Genomic DNA, 17,164 nt, shown 5'->3' with positions numbered 1-17,164 from the left:
TGGATGATCTTTGAAAATGTTAAGTCAAAGAAAACAAATCACAAAAGATGACATACTATATGATTGATTACCTTTACATAAAATATCCTCAAATGGAAAAATCTAAGGAGACAGGAAATAGGCGTTTGCTTGGAGCTCAAGTACAAGATGGGGGCAATGGGGAAATGCTAATAGTTAAAAGACATAAAGTTCTTTGTTTTGTTTTTTAAGGTGATTAAATGTTCTAAAATTGATGATGATGATACTACTACATTTATTTGTGAATATATTAAAAATAATTGAATTACACAGTTTAAATGGGCAAATTGTATGGCATGTGAATTATATCTCAGTGAATCTGTTGAAAACACCAATTTGACATTAGAAATTACTTCAGAAATGCAAACATACACAACTGAACAATAAGAACACAACAATATTTTTCCTATTAATCTGTGAGATTAAAATGACTTATAGTTCAACCATAAATATTATCTGCTATCTATTAATAGTATATTATTAAATTTTTTATGAGGATATTTAATATCAGCCTTATTGTATCAATTATAATATTGAAAGCAAGGTATTATTTATACATTTAAAAATTATGATAGATTATAACTTCTAAAACAAAATGTTAACTAGAAAACAGAGTAAGCACATTAAAAGTGTATCTATCAAAGAAAATACCAACAAGCAAAAAAATAGAAAGACGACTTTTATCTCAACCCTTCTCACCAATATTTTAAAGATTTAAATACCACAACAAAAAAATAAAATATTTACAGAACAACTGGAAATGAGACAATGAGGTATAGAATGTATGTTTGCCCAAACTATTCAAGAAAAACAATAGAAAAACTGTGAGTCACTAATGCATGGTAAATATCACAAATAACTATATCTAAAACATAAAAGGAGAATGCATTAATTCAAAAAAACAAAATTAGAAAACATCTATGAATACAGTTGATAAAATTTGAAAGGTCTATATGAAATATTTCAGTTATATTCTTATTAAAGAATGGGAATACTTTATACTTTATTATTTATTTTATTTTATTTATTTTTTGAGATGGAGTTTTGCCATCTTGCCAAGGCTGGTCTTGAACTCCTGGATTCAAGAGATCCTTCTCCCTTGGCCTCAAAAAGTACCAAGATTACAGGTGTGAGCCACTGTGCCTGGCCTATTTTTATTTTTAAAATTCATTTATTATTTTAGAGATAGGTTCTTACGCTGTTGCCCAAGCTGGAGTGCATAGCTCAATGTAGCCTCAAACACCTGGGCTCAAGTGACCATTATATCTCAGCTTCCCCAGTAGCTAGAACTACAGGCAAACACCAATATTCCCAACATTTTTTTAATTTTTGTAAAGGTAATGTCTCACTGTGTTGCCCAGGCTGATCTAGATCTCCTAGCCTTAAGCAATCCTCCTTCCTGAGCCTCCCAAATAGCTGAGATTACAGGCATGAATCACCACACCCTTCTTATGTTTTACATACATCAGTACATTCCGATTAAAACTATCTATGATATGTAGTTGAGTATCCTAATCCTTATGATTAGTTTTCTTAAGTTTTATTATTACTTTATGTAACTTATTTCTATACTTTACATGAATGAGCGCGTTTAATCAAACTAAATAGCAAATTATATACTCAATGTTTGTGGCATTGGTCATGTCAGATCTACTCACACGAAGGCACCAGCTGTGGCGTTGATCACGTTGGAGTCACCACCTGAGACACTAATCACTACTTGCAGGGGTCTGTCCTGCAAACTTTGACTTTGCGACAGATGAATAAAATACACACACACACAGTACAGTGGACTAGTGGGCTAGAGAGGTCATCAGCTGCTTTTAGAGGGCGGCGATTGCTGCTACTTGACTTTTTTACTAGCTGTTCTCTTTCACGTTTATTCAATATAGATTTAATGACAGAGGTTCTAACTAAATACACTTGTGTATAATTAACATCATTTAAAGAGTTGTTTCGCGAATCAACAAAGGTTTTTGTTCTGGGGCTTAGAACAAACAATATTAACGGGTAATCTTCTTTCCACCTCCCCAAGAGGGCTATCTGGCACAAAGTTTACATGAGTAAACAAGTAGAGACAAAAGAATGTGAGGGAAACAGACTTAATTAGGAAAGCTTCTATTATCTTTAATTTTCACGTTATGATTTAATGTTCTAAGGTAAGAACTGGCTGCCTTCAGCCTGTCTCATTAAAACTTTATGGCCTTCTAAAAGGTTTGAGACTATAATCTTACAATTTTCCCTAATATATCCCTTAATATTTTCACAACCACCTTGAGTGAATCTCAAAAAATGTTCACCAAGAAAGCCTTTAAATGGAAGAAGGAATATATATATTCAAACTCTTCATAGCAAAATGAAAAAAAAATCACTGAATTATATTATTCACATAGGAGGAAGTATAGAAGTAAAAGTCCAATAAAATTATGAAAAATATTCTTAACTATCACAAGCAATTTATATATATAAATTCAAACCATCAAATTTTTTTCATTAAAATGTCAATAGTTTTACTGATTCACATCTTGTTAGAACAAATAGGACAGAAAATACATAAAAGTATATGGGAAATATAAGTTAGTGCAAACTTATTAGTAGATAATCCAGTAAAATCTTTCAAAATTTTGAAAATGTGTATGCTATGATTTGAAATCTCATTTCTAATAATTTATCTACAAAACAAGGGAATAGGTAAGATATGTGTATAGTAAAGTGTATTAGCATTTCAATTATAGATGAAAAAGAAAATTAGAAGCAATCTAAAGAGGGAGTGTTTAATCTTTTGACTTCCCTGGGCCACATTGGAAGAAGAATTGTCTTGGGCCACACATAAAATACACAAATGCTAATAATAGCTGATGAACTAAAGGGAAAAAATATCACAAAAATTACATAATCTTTTAAGAAAGCTTACAAATTGGTGTTGGGATGCATTCAAAACAGTCCTGGACCATGGGTTGGACAAGCTTGATAGAAAGGTTCATAACAGGTATACTTTACAATGGCATACTCATCAATCACTAAAAAGAAAAATAAGTACTAATCTGGAAAATTGCAAATATTTTTAAAACAAATATCAGAACTAGAGCCCAATACATTTTAAAAATATACCTCTACATGTATGTATGAAATTTATTACACAATCATTTGGTTTCAAACTACATAAATATAGATGCACACATACACAGGCTCACTCTTGCAGTCACACACAAACACTACGTTGTTGAAACAATTTATTTAGAGATTACAGACTAGAAAGAATGCATGAATGACTAAATTCTATCTGGCAAATCTAATCAACAAATTTTGCTTATTTCTTTCTCACAGTATTTTGTAAAAATAATGTATTATTTAACATAGTTTTATTGAGTGTTCATTTGTTGCCAAAATTTTTTAACCACTAATTTGCATTCCTTAGTTAGAGTGCATAATATTCAGTTGTCTGAAGTACTCACTATTTCCTATTGAATTTAACCCTCACAGATTTATACATTTATTCTATCACTTTAGCAGCTGAAGCCATGCGAGTTTTTGAAACTTGGAAATCTTTTGAGTAATATAATAACTATATCATTTTTTTCATTGGCTACAGCAAAGCATGACCTCAGGAGTCTTTTACACTTTTTCCATGTCCATCAGGCTTCTTGCCAGTTTATCCTAATCAAAACAATGACTTAATCAAATGTACTAAATTTATTCTGTAAAAGATAGACAAAATAATTCTTCTAAATCAATCTGAGTTCCTGAGAACATCCCTCCTATAGAGAAATTATGGAACTGACAATGATTCAACTACTTCATAAAACAATGTTTTTAATGGGCATTAGAAAACCTAACCACACCTTGTCATATACAGATTTTGGTTGCATCCAGCTTTTGTATACGAATAATTAACGTTACTTTCCTATCACAACGACATTTTTATTGGCATAGGTTTAAACATTCTTAATATTTTATCACTCATTGTCAACGTATAGAAAGCACAAAAGCTACACAAACAGTACAATTTGTTTTTTCCTGATATATATTTTGTTTTGTTCCTGATATATGTTATGTGTTTGTGAAAGCTTTATCACTCAGATTGCACTTTAATTAATATCGGCAAAGACATTGCAAATCAAATTCCCTAACTCATCCATTTAATTATAGCAAGTTCATATTATGAAAAACAGTAGGAAAAAAATGTGTTCTTATTCACGTAAAAATGGATAGAGCCAATAAAAACTCTGTAACAAGCTCTAAGTGTCTAATTTGAGAACCAGGATTAAAAGAAGGTACTCATATTTGTTTTCTACTAATATACTTCAAAGGGAAGAAAACCAAACATACCACACACGTGCACATAAACTAAAACTTGTAATTTGAGTCCTTTAATGACAGATCCCAGAAAACATTAGTCTGCTTCCTTCTTTTGAACGTCTTGTGGAAGTGACATTTTAAAAAATGCACTAGAGTAGTGGAACAGAATTAGAAGGGGATCTGTGCAAGAGGTGAGAAAACTAGGATGTGTTTGCAGTGGTACTGTTGAGAAATATGCCTTTGCATTCATTCAAATCTATTGACAGATTGGCTGGCAAATGTTTTTAGCAAACGTATTTGTTGTCATAAAAAGTGTATGTGTGTCCTCTAATCTTGGCAAATGTTAGCATTTTCTAGTACAGAATATGTATTTGTGTGTGCATCATAAAGAAATATATATTATACATTTACTATATGTTATATATCATATATATGTGTGTATATATACACACTCACACATATTCTCTATATAAAGACAGGGAGAGAGACTGTATTTCAAAGCCCTACCTCTAAACACCATGAAATTGGAGATTAGATTTCAACATATGAATTTTGGAAAGATATAAACATTCAGTCTATAGTAATAACTGAGTTGTACTTTCATTGGAAAGTACATTATTGTGGTCAGAATTAATTTTAAGATCAACATCTATAATTATAAAAATATATTTTATATTTTAGTTGGGCATGGTGGCTCATGCCTATAATCCTAGCACTTTTGAGAGGCTGAGGTGGGTCGATCACAAGGTCAGGACATTGAGACTATCTGGCCAACATGGCGAAACCCCATCTCTACTAAAACTACAAAATTTAGCTGGATATTGTGGCCTGTAATCCCAGCTACTCAGGAGGCTGAGGCATGAGAATCGCTTGAACCCAGGAGGTGGAGGTTGTAGTGAGCCAAGATCATGTCATTGCATTCCAGCCTGGCAACAGAGCAAGACTGAGTCTTGAAAAAAAAAAAAAAAGATACATTTCATATTTTAAGCAAATGTAGCAATAATTATATTCACAAATCTATTTTTTCAGTCTTTTAAAATTATTTTGCAAATTATCCTCTAAGAGGTATGGGTACTGGCCAGGCATGGTGGTTCATACTTGTAATCTCAGTACTTTGGGAGGCTGAGGAAGGAGGATCTCTTGAGACCAGGAGTTCAAAACCAGACTGGTCAACGTAGGGAAACCCCATAGCAACAACAAATATAAAATATTAGAATATTAGCCAAATGTGGTGGTGTATGCCCGTAGTCCTAGCTACTTTGGAGGCTGAAGTAGGAGGAACTCCAGAATTTGAGGTTACATTAAGCTGTGATCACACTGTTGCACTCCAACGTGGATGACAGAGTGAGACTCTGTTTCAGAAAAAAAAAATTATATATACCTATACACATACATATATATAAACACAGTTAATGAATACAGTGTCCCTATACATACATATGTACATATGTTTATATATGTGTATATATATACAAGATATATATATACACATACATATGTGTGTATATATATATGTGTATATATTTGTACATAAGTGTGTATAGGGACAGTGTACTCATTAACTCATAGTAATTCATATTTCCCTATTTTAAATTTTTTCAGATTGATTATATATCTTAATATAGTTGTATCTATTGTTTAAAAATATTCAACATGAACCACTACATTTCTCAAAAAGTTTTAGTATTGATTTTATATAAAGAGCATTTATGTTTATACCTTTATAATATAATATATAACCATTTTAAAAATAAAGAACAAAAGGTGTTCAGGGTTTCTATGACTGCCTCGATTAAGTTTCACTATAGTCTACTACTTAGATTATTACAATAGCCTTCTCAAAAGATTAAATAGACCAGTAAGACCAGATCCAATTTTAAAGCTTCTGCAAAGTAAGGAAACAACAGAATGAGACATCAATCAAAGTAATGACTTTAAAGTGTAGTTATGTCATGCAACTGTTTGCTCAAAAACATCTCAGTTTTCTATTTCATTCAAAATAAAAGCCCAAAAGTCATACAAATGGCCTACATGCCCATGTATTATTGCATTCATCATAACCTTGAACTCTTATCTTTTCGACTCTCCAACTCACTAATTCTGCTATGTCAGATTCCATTCCCATACTTCCTATTTCCATTTCCAACTTCAGTTTCTCCATATTGCTTACCACTCTTTGAGCTGCTATTTTTTTTTCTAACTGCTGTACTTGTTGACTGTGTATTCCTTCCTATTTCCTTAAATTTACCAAAGATTGTAACTTCCATGAAACCATTGAAATCAATAGATTGTGACTATTATTTCCATTACTGTATACCCAGTTAGAAGTGTCTTGTATTACTTGCATCTATCCAGTGTTAGGTAGATGTTGAATGAATCAATGGAAGATTTATGAATACATTAACATTTTAAAGTATTTCTGTTTAAATTATGTTAAATAATAAGCTTATTTTGGCTATATTACATATTTGATATTACATACATTGCTATTTTTTTTTTTTTTTTGAGACGGAGTCTTGCTCTGTTGCCAGGCTCGCGCACAGTGGTGCAGTCTCAGCTCACTGCAACCTCCGCCTCTCGGGATCAAGTGATTCTTCCGCCTCAGCCTCCCAAGTAGCTGGGACTACAGGTGCGTGCCAAACACCCGGCTAATTTTTGTATTTTTAGTAGAGACGGGATTTCACCATGTTGGCCAGGATGGTCTTGATCTCTTGACCTCGTGATCTGCCTGCCTCAGGCTCCCAAAGTGCTGAGGTTACAGGTGTGAGCCACCACACCCAGCCCATTGCTATTTGAAATAAGTTAATGGAAAAAAAGAATTCAGTTAACTTCGAATTTAAAATTTTTATATAAATAACAATTTAAAAGGGCAAATAATAATAACACATCATTTTATGATATTCTAACTACTTTAGACCTCCGATACATATGCATCTTTATGAGATAGCCATCAGCTGCTTGTTTAATATAAAAACGGTGTTGGACCAGTGATCCTTGATGAAGCCTACATTTAACATTAGAAAAAATATTTTTAGATTGAATTAATAATTACGATCTTAAAAGATATCATGGTATTTAAATATAGTAAGGATGCACTGGTATTCTGTGTGGTGTAATAATACACTTTTTTTTTGTTTTTTGTTTTTGTTTTTTTTTTTGAGACGGAGTTTCACTCTTGTTACCCAGGCTGGAGTGCAATGGCGCAATCTCGGCTCACCGCAACCTCCGCCTCCTGGGTTCAGGCAATTCTCCTGCCTCAGCCTCCCGAGTAGCTGGGACTATAGGCATGCGCCACCATGCCCAGCTGATTTTTTGTATTTTTAGTGGAGACGGGGTTTCACCATTGACCAGGATGGTCTCGATTTCTTGACCTCGTGATCCACCCGCCTCGGCCTCCCAAAGTACTGGGATTACAGGCGTGAGCCACCGCCCCCGGCCAATACACTTTTTAAAGACATTGCCATTAAAATTGTGATTGCTTCTACACATTCCTCGGGTTTTACACTTAAGGAGCACGCCTGATTCTGTGGCCTGATTTCTATGGGTCCTAAGAAATAAGAAGTTACATTAAGATTTCATAAGGTGCCAAAACTACTACTTACAATATATTCTAAATTCTGTACCAGTTAAAGAGAAACCCTTGCGAAAAGTGTCTGCTCTCTTACAGAGACGAAATTGTACTTTATTGATATTTCTTTAACCTAGCTCACAACAATTAAAGTATAAAACATACAGAGCATGTTCCTATCCCTCTTCCATGACATACAGGCAATAGTCTATCCTAGGTCACAAACCAAGCTGAACTTCTGCCTTCCTTGTTTTACGCTGAATTCTTCATGCAGAACAAACAGATACTATATTATTTGTATTGCTAAGCAAAATATATATTTACTCAAGACAGTTGGCCAAATTTAAAGGCTATGATTATTCTTAAACCACATCCTATAAATAATAATGATGCATTTTGATGATAAATTAAACAACTAATAAAATCCACCCCCAGGAGGTTCCCACATGCTGTTTCGCTGACTATGCCCCTCCATAACCATTATTGTGACTTTGTCATAAGTTGGTTTTGACGGCTTGAACTTCATAAAAATGGAGCCATGCAGCACGGACTCTCCCACTGGTCTGCTTCTTTTGCACATCCTAATGTCTGTGAATCACTATATTGATGCATTTAGCAGCAGTTCACTTTTTTTTTTTTTTTAAGAAAGAAAGAGAAAGAGAAAGGGGGAGAGAGAACAGGAGTCTTGCTCTATTGCCCAGGCCAGAATGCAATATAAAAATAGGTATTAAAAACCCCTTTACGCTGATAATTGTGCTTAACAGCGGAGACAGGAAGGAATAAGGGAAGAAAATAACAAACAGCCAACCAATATTTCATTTAAATCTGTGAAATGCTATGCAAATGCTGAAGAGTGACTTATTTCCAATTATGTAGTCACTTTCAAAATAGGTGTAATATGATACTGAGAAAAATATATGTTCTGTGGACCTGGGGTAAAGAATTCTATAAATATTCCCTGAGTTTACTTGTTCCAGATCTGAGTTCAAATCATAGATGTCCCTGTTAATTTTCTATCTTGTTGACCCATCGAATATTAACAATATGGTGTTAAACTCTCTCGCTATTATTGTGTGGGAGTCCAAGTCTCTTTATAAGTCATTAAGAACTTGTCTTATGTATCTGGGTGTTCCTATATTGGGTGCATATATATTTATGAACATCGACTCCTGTTGTTGCATTGATCCTTTTACCATTATGTAATGTTCTTCTTTGTTTTTCTTAGTCTTTGTTACTATTAAAGTCTATTTTGTCAGAGACAAAAGTTACAACTCCTGTTTTCTTTTCTTTTTTTTTTTCTCTCCATTTGATTGGTAAGTCTTCCACCAACTCTTTGAGTCTTTGTGTGTCCTTGCTTATGAGATGGAGCTGGATACAGTGAACCGATGGGTTTTGACTTTTTATTCAATTTGCCTGTCTGTGTCTTTGATTGGGGCATTTAATCCATTTAAATTTAGGATTAATATTGATATTTGTGAGTTTAATATTGTCGTTTAATGCTAGCTGGCTATTTTGCCCATTAGTTGATACAGATTCTTCATTATGGAGATACTCTTTACCTTTTGGTAGGTTTTTGGGATGACTGATACTGGTTGTTTCTGTGTATAGTGCATCTTTCAGAAGCTCTTGTAAAGCCGGCCTGGTGGTGATGAAGAGTGCTTACTTGTTCGCAAAAAATTTTATTTTTCCTTCATTTATGAAGCTTAATTTGGCTGGATATGAGATTCTGGGTTGAAAATTATTTTCTTTGAGGATATTGAATATTGACCCCCACTCTCTTCTAGTTTGTAGGGTTTCAGCTGAGATATCTGCTGTGAGTCTGATAGGCTTTCCTTTATGGGTAACCTGATGTTTCTCTCTAGCTGCCCTTAGAATTTTCTCCTTTATTTCAACCCTGGTGAATCTAACGATTATGTGTCTTGGGGTTGCTCTACTTGAGGAATATCTTTGTGGTGTTCTCTGTATTACCTGAAGTTGACTATTTTCCTGCCTTACTAGGTTAGGAAAGTTTTCCTGAATAATATCCTGAAGAATATTTTCCAGCTTGGATTCATTATCCTCATGACATTCAGGTACATCTATCAAACGTAAATTAGGTCTTTTTACATAGTCCCATATTTGTTGGAGACTTTGCTCATTCCTTTTTACTCTTTCTTCTCTAATCTTATCTTCTCGTTTCATTTCATTAAGTTGGTCTTGGACCTCTGATACCCTTTCTTCTGCTTGATCAATTCGACGGTTAAAACCTGTGCATACTTCATGGAGTTCTCGTATTGTATTCTTCAGTTCCATTAATTCACTTATATTCCTCTCTAGATTGTCTATTCTTGTTAGGATTTCATCAAATCTTTTTTCAAGATTCTTAGTTTCTTTACATTGGACTAGAACATGTTCTTTTAACTCACAGAAGTTTATTATCCACCTTCTGAAGCCTCAATCTGTTAACAGAACACACTCGTTCTCCATCAGGCCTTGTTCCCTTGTTGATGAGGAACTGTGATCCCCTGTAGAGCGAGAGGCATTCTGATTTTGGTTATTCTCAGCCTTTTTACACTGGTTTCTTTCCATAATTGTAAATTTATCCACCTGTCGTCTTTGTAATTACCGACTTTCAAATTAGGTCTCTGAGTGGACGTCCAACTTGTTGATTCCTAGCCCCGGAATCTGAGCAACCCACTGCGCCAGACAAAACAGCGGCGTTAAGATTCGTGTTGCTTTTTTGCCCGCGAATTTCTGGTCTGGCTTCCTTCTTGAGTCCCTTTTGCAATCAGCTGAATAGATGACTCTGCCTTCCCAGAGCTCCAAACATTGACTGAAAGGGGACCCAGTCCGGTTACTCTGCACCAATAACCGCTGGGCCGGGGAGCCGGCAAAACCGCCGCTGGCAGTTTTGAAAAAAGAGTCCCTCTGGCGACCCTTGGGGCTCCTCTGATGGGAATCTCCTGGTCTGTGAGCAAGAAAAATTCATCTGAAAGTGTGGTGTCCTCTCATTTTCTGCGCTTTCACTAGGAGCCACAATCCTGAGCTGCTAGTAATCAGCCATCTTGGATCTCTCTCAAGAGCTCACTTCTTAATCGTTAAGTGTAATGTTAGTTGTAGCATTTTGTAGATAACATTTATCTATAAAATAATAATTTCTTTGTATTCCTAGTTGCTGAGAGTTTTATCATAAATGGGTATTGTATTTTGTGAAATGCCTTTTATGTATCAATTGACATGACCTTTTGTCTTTTTAGACTTCAATATACAAGATTAAATTTGCTGCTTTTCTTATATTTAATCACTGTATATCTGAGGTAAACTCCATTTGAACATGGTATATTCTTGTCTGTATATATTGTTACATTTTATTTGTTTACATGTTTTTGAGGGGTTACAATTATAATAATTTGGGGTATTTGTAGCTGTCTTTTTTTGTATTGTTTTCATCTACTTTTGGAATTAGTGTTGTAATGATCTGATAAAATTACTTGGGAAGTATTTCCTCCTCTTTTCTGAAATAAATTGTGCAGAATGGATGTGATTTTACTTTTAAAATACTTGTACCTAAATTATTGCAGTTATTGAGGCAGAAGCCAGATCGTATGGCTTTGTGAACCTTGGTGAGAAGTTTAGAGACTAAGTAATGGAGAAGTAGAGAATAAAGAGTGAAATATTCTGATTTGCATTTCATTCCCTTAGTTCCCATCTGCTTATTAAAAATGTAAGCTAGTAGCTTGACTTAGAGACTGCCCACACACAAAAACAATAAATAAATGTTTGAATTACTGCTGCTTGTTGAGGGATGCAAAATAGCAGCTTCACTGAATTAGGCCAGTTTTACTCTCTAATCTTCAAAAGCATGTAAGGGCCTGAGGCTAGCGCTATAACAAATTTGAGATACGGTTTAAGTTCAGGTTTTTTAATGACCTACTCAGGAGCAAACTTGTTGAAAATTGTTACTTTATAACCTCTTTTAAAATCATTGATAATAACAAATTTGTTCCTTCCCATCATTTATCTGATGATGATGAAGGCAAAGTTCTAGCTCCTATAGTCTCTAGCTCCTTTAACCCTCTTTTCCTGATCGTGGCGACAAGTTTGTTTTCCTGCTAAAAGATACTGATGATTCCAGCAACAGCTAAAATCCACTATCAAATTCCAAATCCCTTTATCCTGATGGGCAGGGAGATAATATTATAGTTCAAAAAAATGTAGCAATGGCATAAAAATAATGAAACCAGTAGTTTCCAAAAGGGGTGATTAGGTGTGTAATTGTGGTTTTAGTCATCGCTTTTAATGAAAATTAAAATTATGGAGATCTTATTACCGTCATTCTGCATGACAGCCAATTACATAATTCTTGTTAGAATAATTATCAGTACTATCAGCCATCAATTACCATGTTCATTATATTAATACATCCTGGGAAAGGAAAAACAAAACCATTACCTTGCCAATTTGGTGAGAGATTCTGGTCTGGCATGCTGATTGCTGTATAAGAAGTAGTCAGAAATGGGTAAAAAACAACTTTGCCTCACTACAGGATGAAGAGCTGCAGTGCTTAGGAGTTGGTAGAAAAATCTGTCACAAAATTATCTCATCTGTACAATAATGAAAAACGCTGAAACAGGCAAGGCAAATTTGCGTCACATGGTAGATTTCATGTAAGAGTAAAACTGGACAGCTATAGATGTTAATAGTAATTATATAAGCAATGAATCATGTATATTTCAATGCTTTAAACTTAAGTTTGTGTAGGTTCATCTTAGGTCATATAAAAAAGTAGAATCTTTCAATCTAGTAGGAGAAAATCTGTTTCAGTGACTCTAGGGCATGGCCCAGGAACTCTATTTTTGTCAACTAACCCTGCTAAGATAAGGTTCAGAGTATTCATTAAACACTAGATGAGTAAGACTACACTGGCTTCCAAATTTGTATACCAGTTCTGGTATCATGTGTCTTGGATAAGTCACCTAAAGTATTGGGGTGATTACATTCTTAATCTGATCTACTATAAAAATGAATTTATTTTGCTAAAAGTTGTCCATGTTTATTCAAAATATTTTTATCAACTGTGTAGAAAAAGTTACACCTATTCATTTTCTATGCTAGATGGAGAGTCAAAGTTCCTGTGTTTCTATCTTTCAGGAAATAACTCTATCATTGATTGCACGGCAATTTTCTTATATTTGGGAAGGACGAAGAGCCAGTCTCATACCTCCATAATATATAAATCCCAAACAACCTCTCTTCAGGTCTGAATAACTTACCCAAGGCTACTAGGCTTATCTTCATCCATGGTAGAAACATGGCCTGGCCTGAAGACTTTTTGTGTATTTCAACTTCTAGAGTGATTCTCTTCTCACCGCTATAACAGGAAAATACTGAAACCATTTGAGAAAGTAAATGTTTCATTTATTTACAAACTAATGTCTATTGACTTCCTATACCTATTTAAGATATAGGTGCCCACCTGGGAACAATGAAGAAAATAGGCAAAGCGCCTGTACTCTCCAAAAGATTACATATTAGAAGTAGGAGATTAATGGAAATACGTATATATATATGCACTTAGATAATGTAACAAAGTAATTTTAAACAGAGTGGTGGGGATAATGCCACAAAGTCATTTTAAACAAACCAACAGTAGAGGGGTGGGGATACTGGTACCACTTTAGGTAGAGTAATCAAGGAAATCCTTCCTATGCAGTGACATTTAAGTAGAGAACAGAGAAGAGTAAGCTGCATAAATACTTAAAGAAAAAGCATCCCAGTCAGAGACTAAGACCCCGAAATAAGAGCTTTCTAGCAAATGTAAGGCACATCAAGAAGGCCAGTGTAATCAGAGGAAAATAAGCCATTGGGAAAGTGGTGGGAAATGAGGCCAGGAGAGGAAAGCCAAATACAGTAGGGCCTGGTAGGCCATGATGAGGATTTCACTTTTTTTTTTTTTTTTTTTTTTGGTAAGAATCAGTATGGACACTATGTGGTGAATAGACTACAGGCAAAGGTGACACAGAATGACAATTGAGCAGACTTTTAGGGAAGTTCAAAAATGTAAAAACTTTGTATTTAAAGAGTATATTGGTTATATAAATCTCAAACTTTCTAGGGCCTTTCAGTTCCACAAAGACCTTATCTCATTTACACTCTCAAAAAGAATTTCAGGGCACATCAGGAAGGAGTCTTTTCACACACTTTTCTTTAATAAAATGAAAAATGGGAAAGAGGAAAGGCATAAAGAAGTCCACTAGGCTTTGAAGTAGGGATAAAGAAAGATTGAAAAGGAAAGTTGATGCTTCTATTTCCCTATTGAGAATCAAAATCTAATTTCAAAAAGTAATTAATGTGTGTAAAATTATTTCCACCTTAAAGACTGAAATGAGGCTTGGTTTTGATTAATGTTTTATTAGTGTTTTAAAGGTCTCTGTAAAATTAGTACTAGATAAATGCATGTTTAAAACTTGGAAAGCAAAAAACAATTTGAAAAACCATTCTTTTCTATTAAATAAAAATCTCATTGGATCTTTTAACTTTTTTTATTTCTGTATGTACTCAATTTCTAGAATGAACTGTTGCAAATCATTTTAGATTATAGCGTATACATCTTACCAAAATTATTATCATTGCAAATAAGAATAAATTTCTTATTTTTCCACAGATGTTATTAGTTATCACTTGATTAGATAAAAAACCAAAATCTATAAAATAATTTATGCCAGAAGGTAAAGGAAATGAAAACATTCATATGAAATCTTGGGAAAGAAATAAACAGAATTCTACCTTCTTAGTATTTGTGACTCACAATAGGAAATAAAAATTAGATGTTTTTAGGAGAAAAATGTGTGACAATACTGAGTACACAAATGGAGACTCAATTCATGCTACTACTCAGGGCTTTTAGAAGGATGATCATCATATCTTAGATCATTAATCTTAAGAAATATGTATTCAATATAAAAGTATTTAGATAACTCCAGTCTTTTTTTTTTGGATAATAAAATTAATATAGGTTCTTTGGAAATAAGACACTTCATATCTTCTGCTTACTGTATATAGACACACACACACACACACACACACACAGATATACACACACAGATTGAACATGTGTCCAATTCCAAATGCATAATAATTTTCTTATTAGGCATTTGTAAATGCATTTTATATGTATAAATATCCTTAAAACAGAATAACTATCATTTATTAAATGTTTACTGTGTGTCTTATTTATATAATCTCATTCAATATTCAAATAAAATAGCTATTATTATCTTGAGGTATGATATCTTATATTCCTAATTTACTGATGGGAGTACTGAAACACACAGAAATTAGCTAATTGAGAACACAAATATAAAAATCTGATTAAAATATGTAATGCTTGCAGTCTACCTCCAAAGCATTTGTTTATAAACATATTTTAACACTTCTATGGGCAGTTAAGTGTACACTCCTAAAGGTTCAGTCATATGTATGCAGTGAAGTAACCTTTAGAAAAATATGGCCTCAAATAGTGTATTTCAAGAAACAAAATTTAGACCTGGGTTCAGGAAGTCTTCTGAGTATCTCATTTTAAAAGTCTACAATGCCAACTCTAGCCTTTGGCCTAAGTCAAGTACATACATCAGCCTTTAGAAGAGAAAACTTGTGAATTTGCATTGTTCACTCATATTTCAGGGAATAGTAGGAAATATGAAATTTCATGGTGTGTTGGAAAACAATAATTATGTACCAGGTCACCTGGTAAAGTTGGAGTTGACAGAAACTATATAATCTGAGTCAATCAGACACATATATCTTCAGTTTATCTAGGAAAATAAAATTATGTAAAGCACATCACGTCTTAAGTAAAAGCTTATTAGCCCTGGCAATTGCATCATGGATTAATTAGTATTTTATTCTGTACCTTATAAACATGGACTTTATTGTAATTAATCCAAATTTCAAATAAAAACACAGAGAGCAAAGTAACATCATTTTATCTTTTAGAAAGAAAATAAGACAAAATCTTAGCAATGTGTTTCCTCAAAAACAGACACTGACTTTCAAAAGCGTATTGATTTCAGAGTAAGCTATGCCTAGAAATTTCTACAGGAAATACCTGTCACTAGAACATTCTTTCCTTATCAGTTAAGATAAATAAAATACCTCCCTTTCCTGGACCTTATTAAATTCTTCTTTGTCTAACAGAATACCTTTGTTCCAGTACAGTCACAGTGGATATTATCTAGTGTAAATACTTGTCACATTTTCCTCAAATAAAATGTGTTTTGTTAACAATGAGGATAATCTACAAGATCCATTTGAGGTTCCATGCATGAAGAACCATGTCAAAAGGAATCCCCTGGTTTAGTGCATCCAGCAAATAGCTCCAAATATAACTCCCCAGTCTAGGCCTAAGTGTAGATGAATGAGAAAACATAAATGTAAATGAGCCAAGCCTGTGTACTTGAGAAATGGGGATGGCTATCCCATCAAATAACTGAAGTGGTATGCTAAATTGTGTGTTCATTTGTACAGCCTGAATTAGCACAGTGTGCTCATTGCAACAGCTTTGGACTCTCACTTAACTATAAAAACACGGTTACCTACGATGCTCTTAGAAGTTTTATTTTACAATACTATAAAACATGTAAATGGAATCAGGGCATAAAAAGGTATTCAACTGATATGTGTGTGATATATTTACAATATATGTATGTTTTGATGAATATTGATGAACATTATGAAGGCATGTACATCCATGTGGAGATATGTGAACTTATGAGGTTATCCATATGCGAAATTTACCCATCCACAAATTAGAATGTGCACAAATGCCAGAATGCACAAATGTGTATGGAATCCCTATAATAATGCCCACAATAGGAATATGTAAATAAGAATATGCAAGAGTACATACAATGCACATATATGTGCATAGGAAAATACATGAAAAATTATTAGGTTTCAGTTAATAGATGCCATGTCAATGGATAAAACAAATTCATCACAGAAATATCTGAAACTTATTTGGAGACTCCAATACCAAAGAGCCTTTCAGTGCAAACTCCCTAAATAAAGTGATAATGAAAGAGAAAATGATAGACTGTTGTTTAATGTTGTAGAGAAAGATCTCTGATTCCTCATTCAAAAAAAAAAAAAAAAACCTGTCTATGTATTCATTGTGGAAAAAATGAGGATATCTCAGGGTTTATACTGCCTCAAACCTCAACCAACTTTCTATTCCCTTACTCATATTAAGTTGAATACTTAAAAACAGGCTGTTTTTGCTCCAAGGAAAATAAAACATGA

The sequence above is a fragment of the Sapajus apella genome, unplaced genomic scaffold (genome assembly GCF_009761245.1).
Source record: "Sapajus apella isolate SASKATOON/1434 unplaced genomic scaffold, GSC_monkey_1.0 scaffold47, whole genome shotgun sequence".
Taxonomy (NCBI): domain Eukaryota; kingdom Metazoa; phylum Chordata; class Mammalia; order Primates; family Cebidae; genus Sapajus; species Sapajus apella.
Note: the sequence above shows the minus strand (reverse complement) of the source record.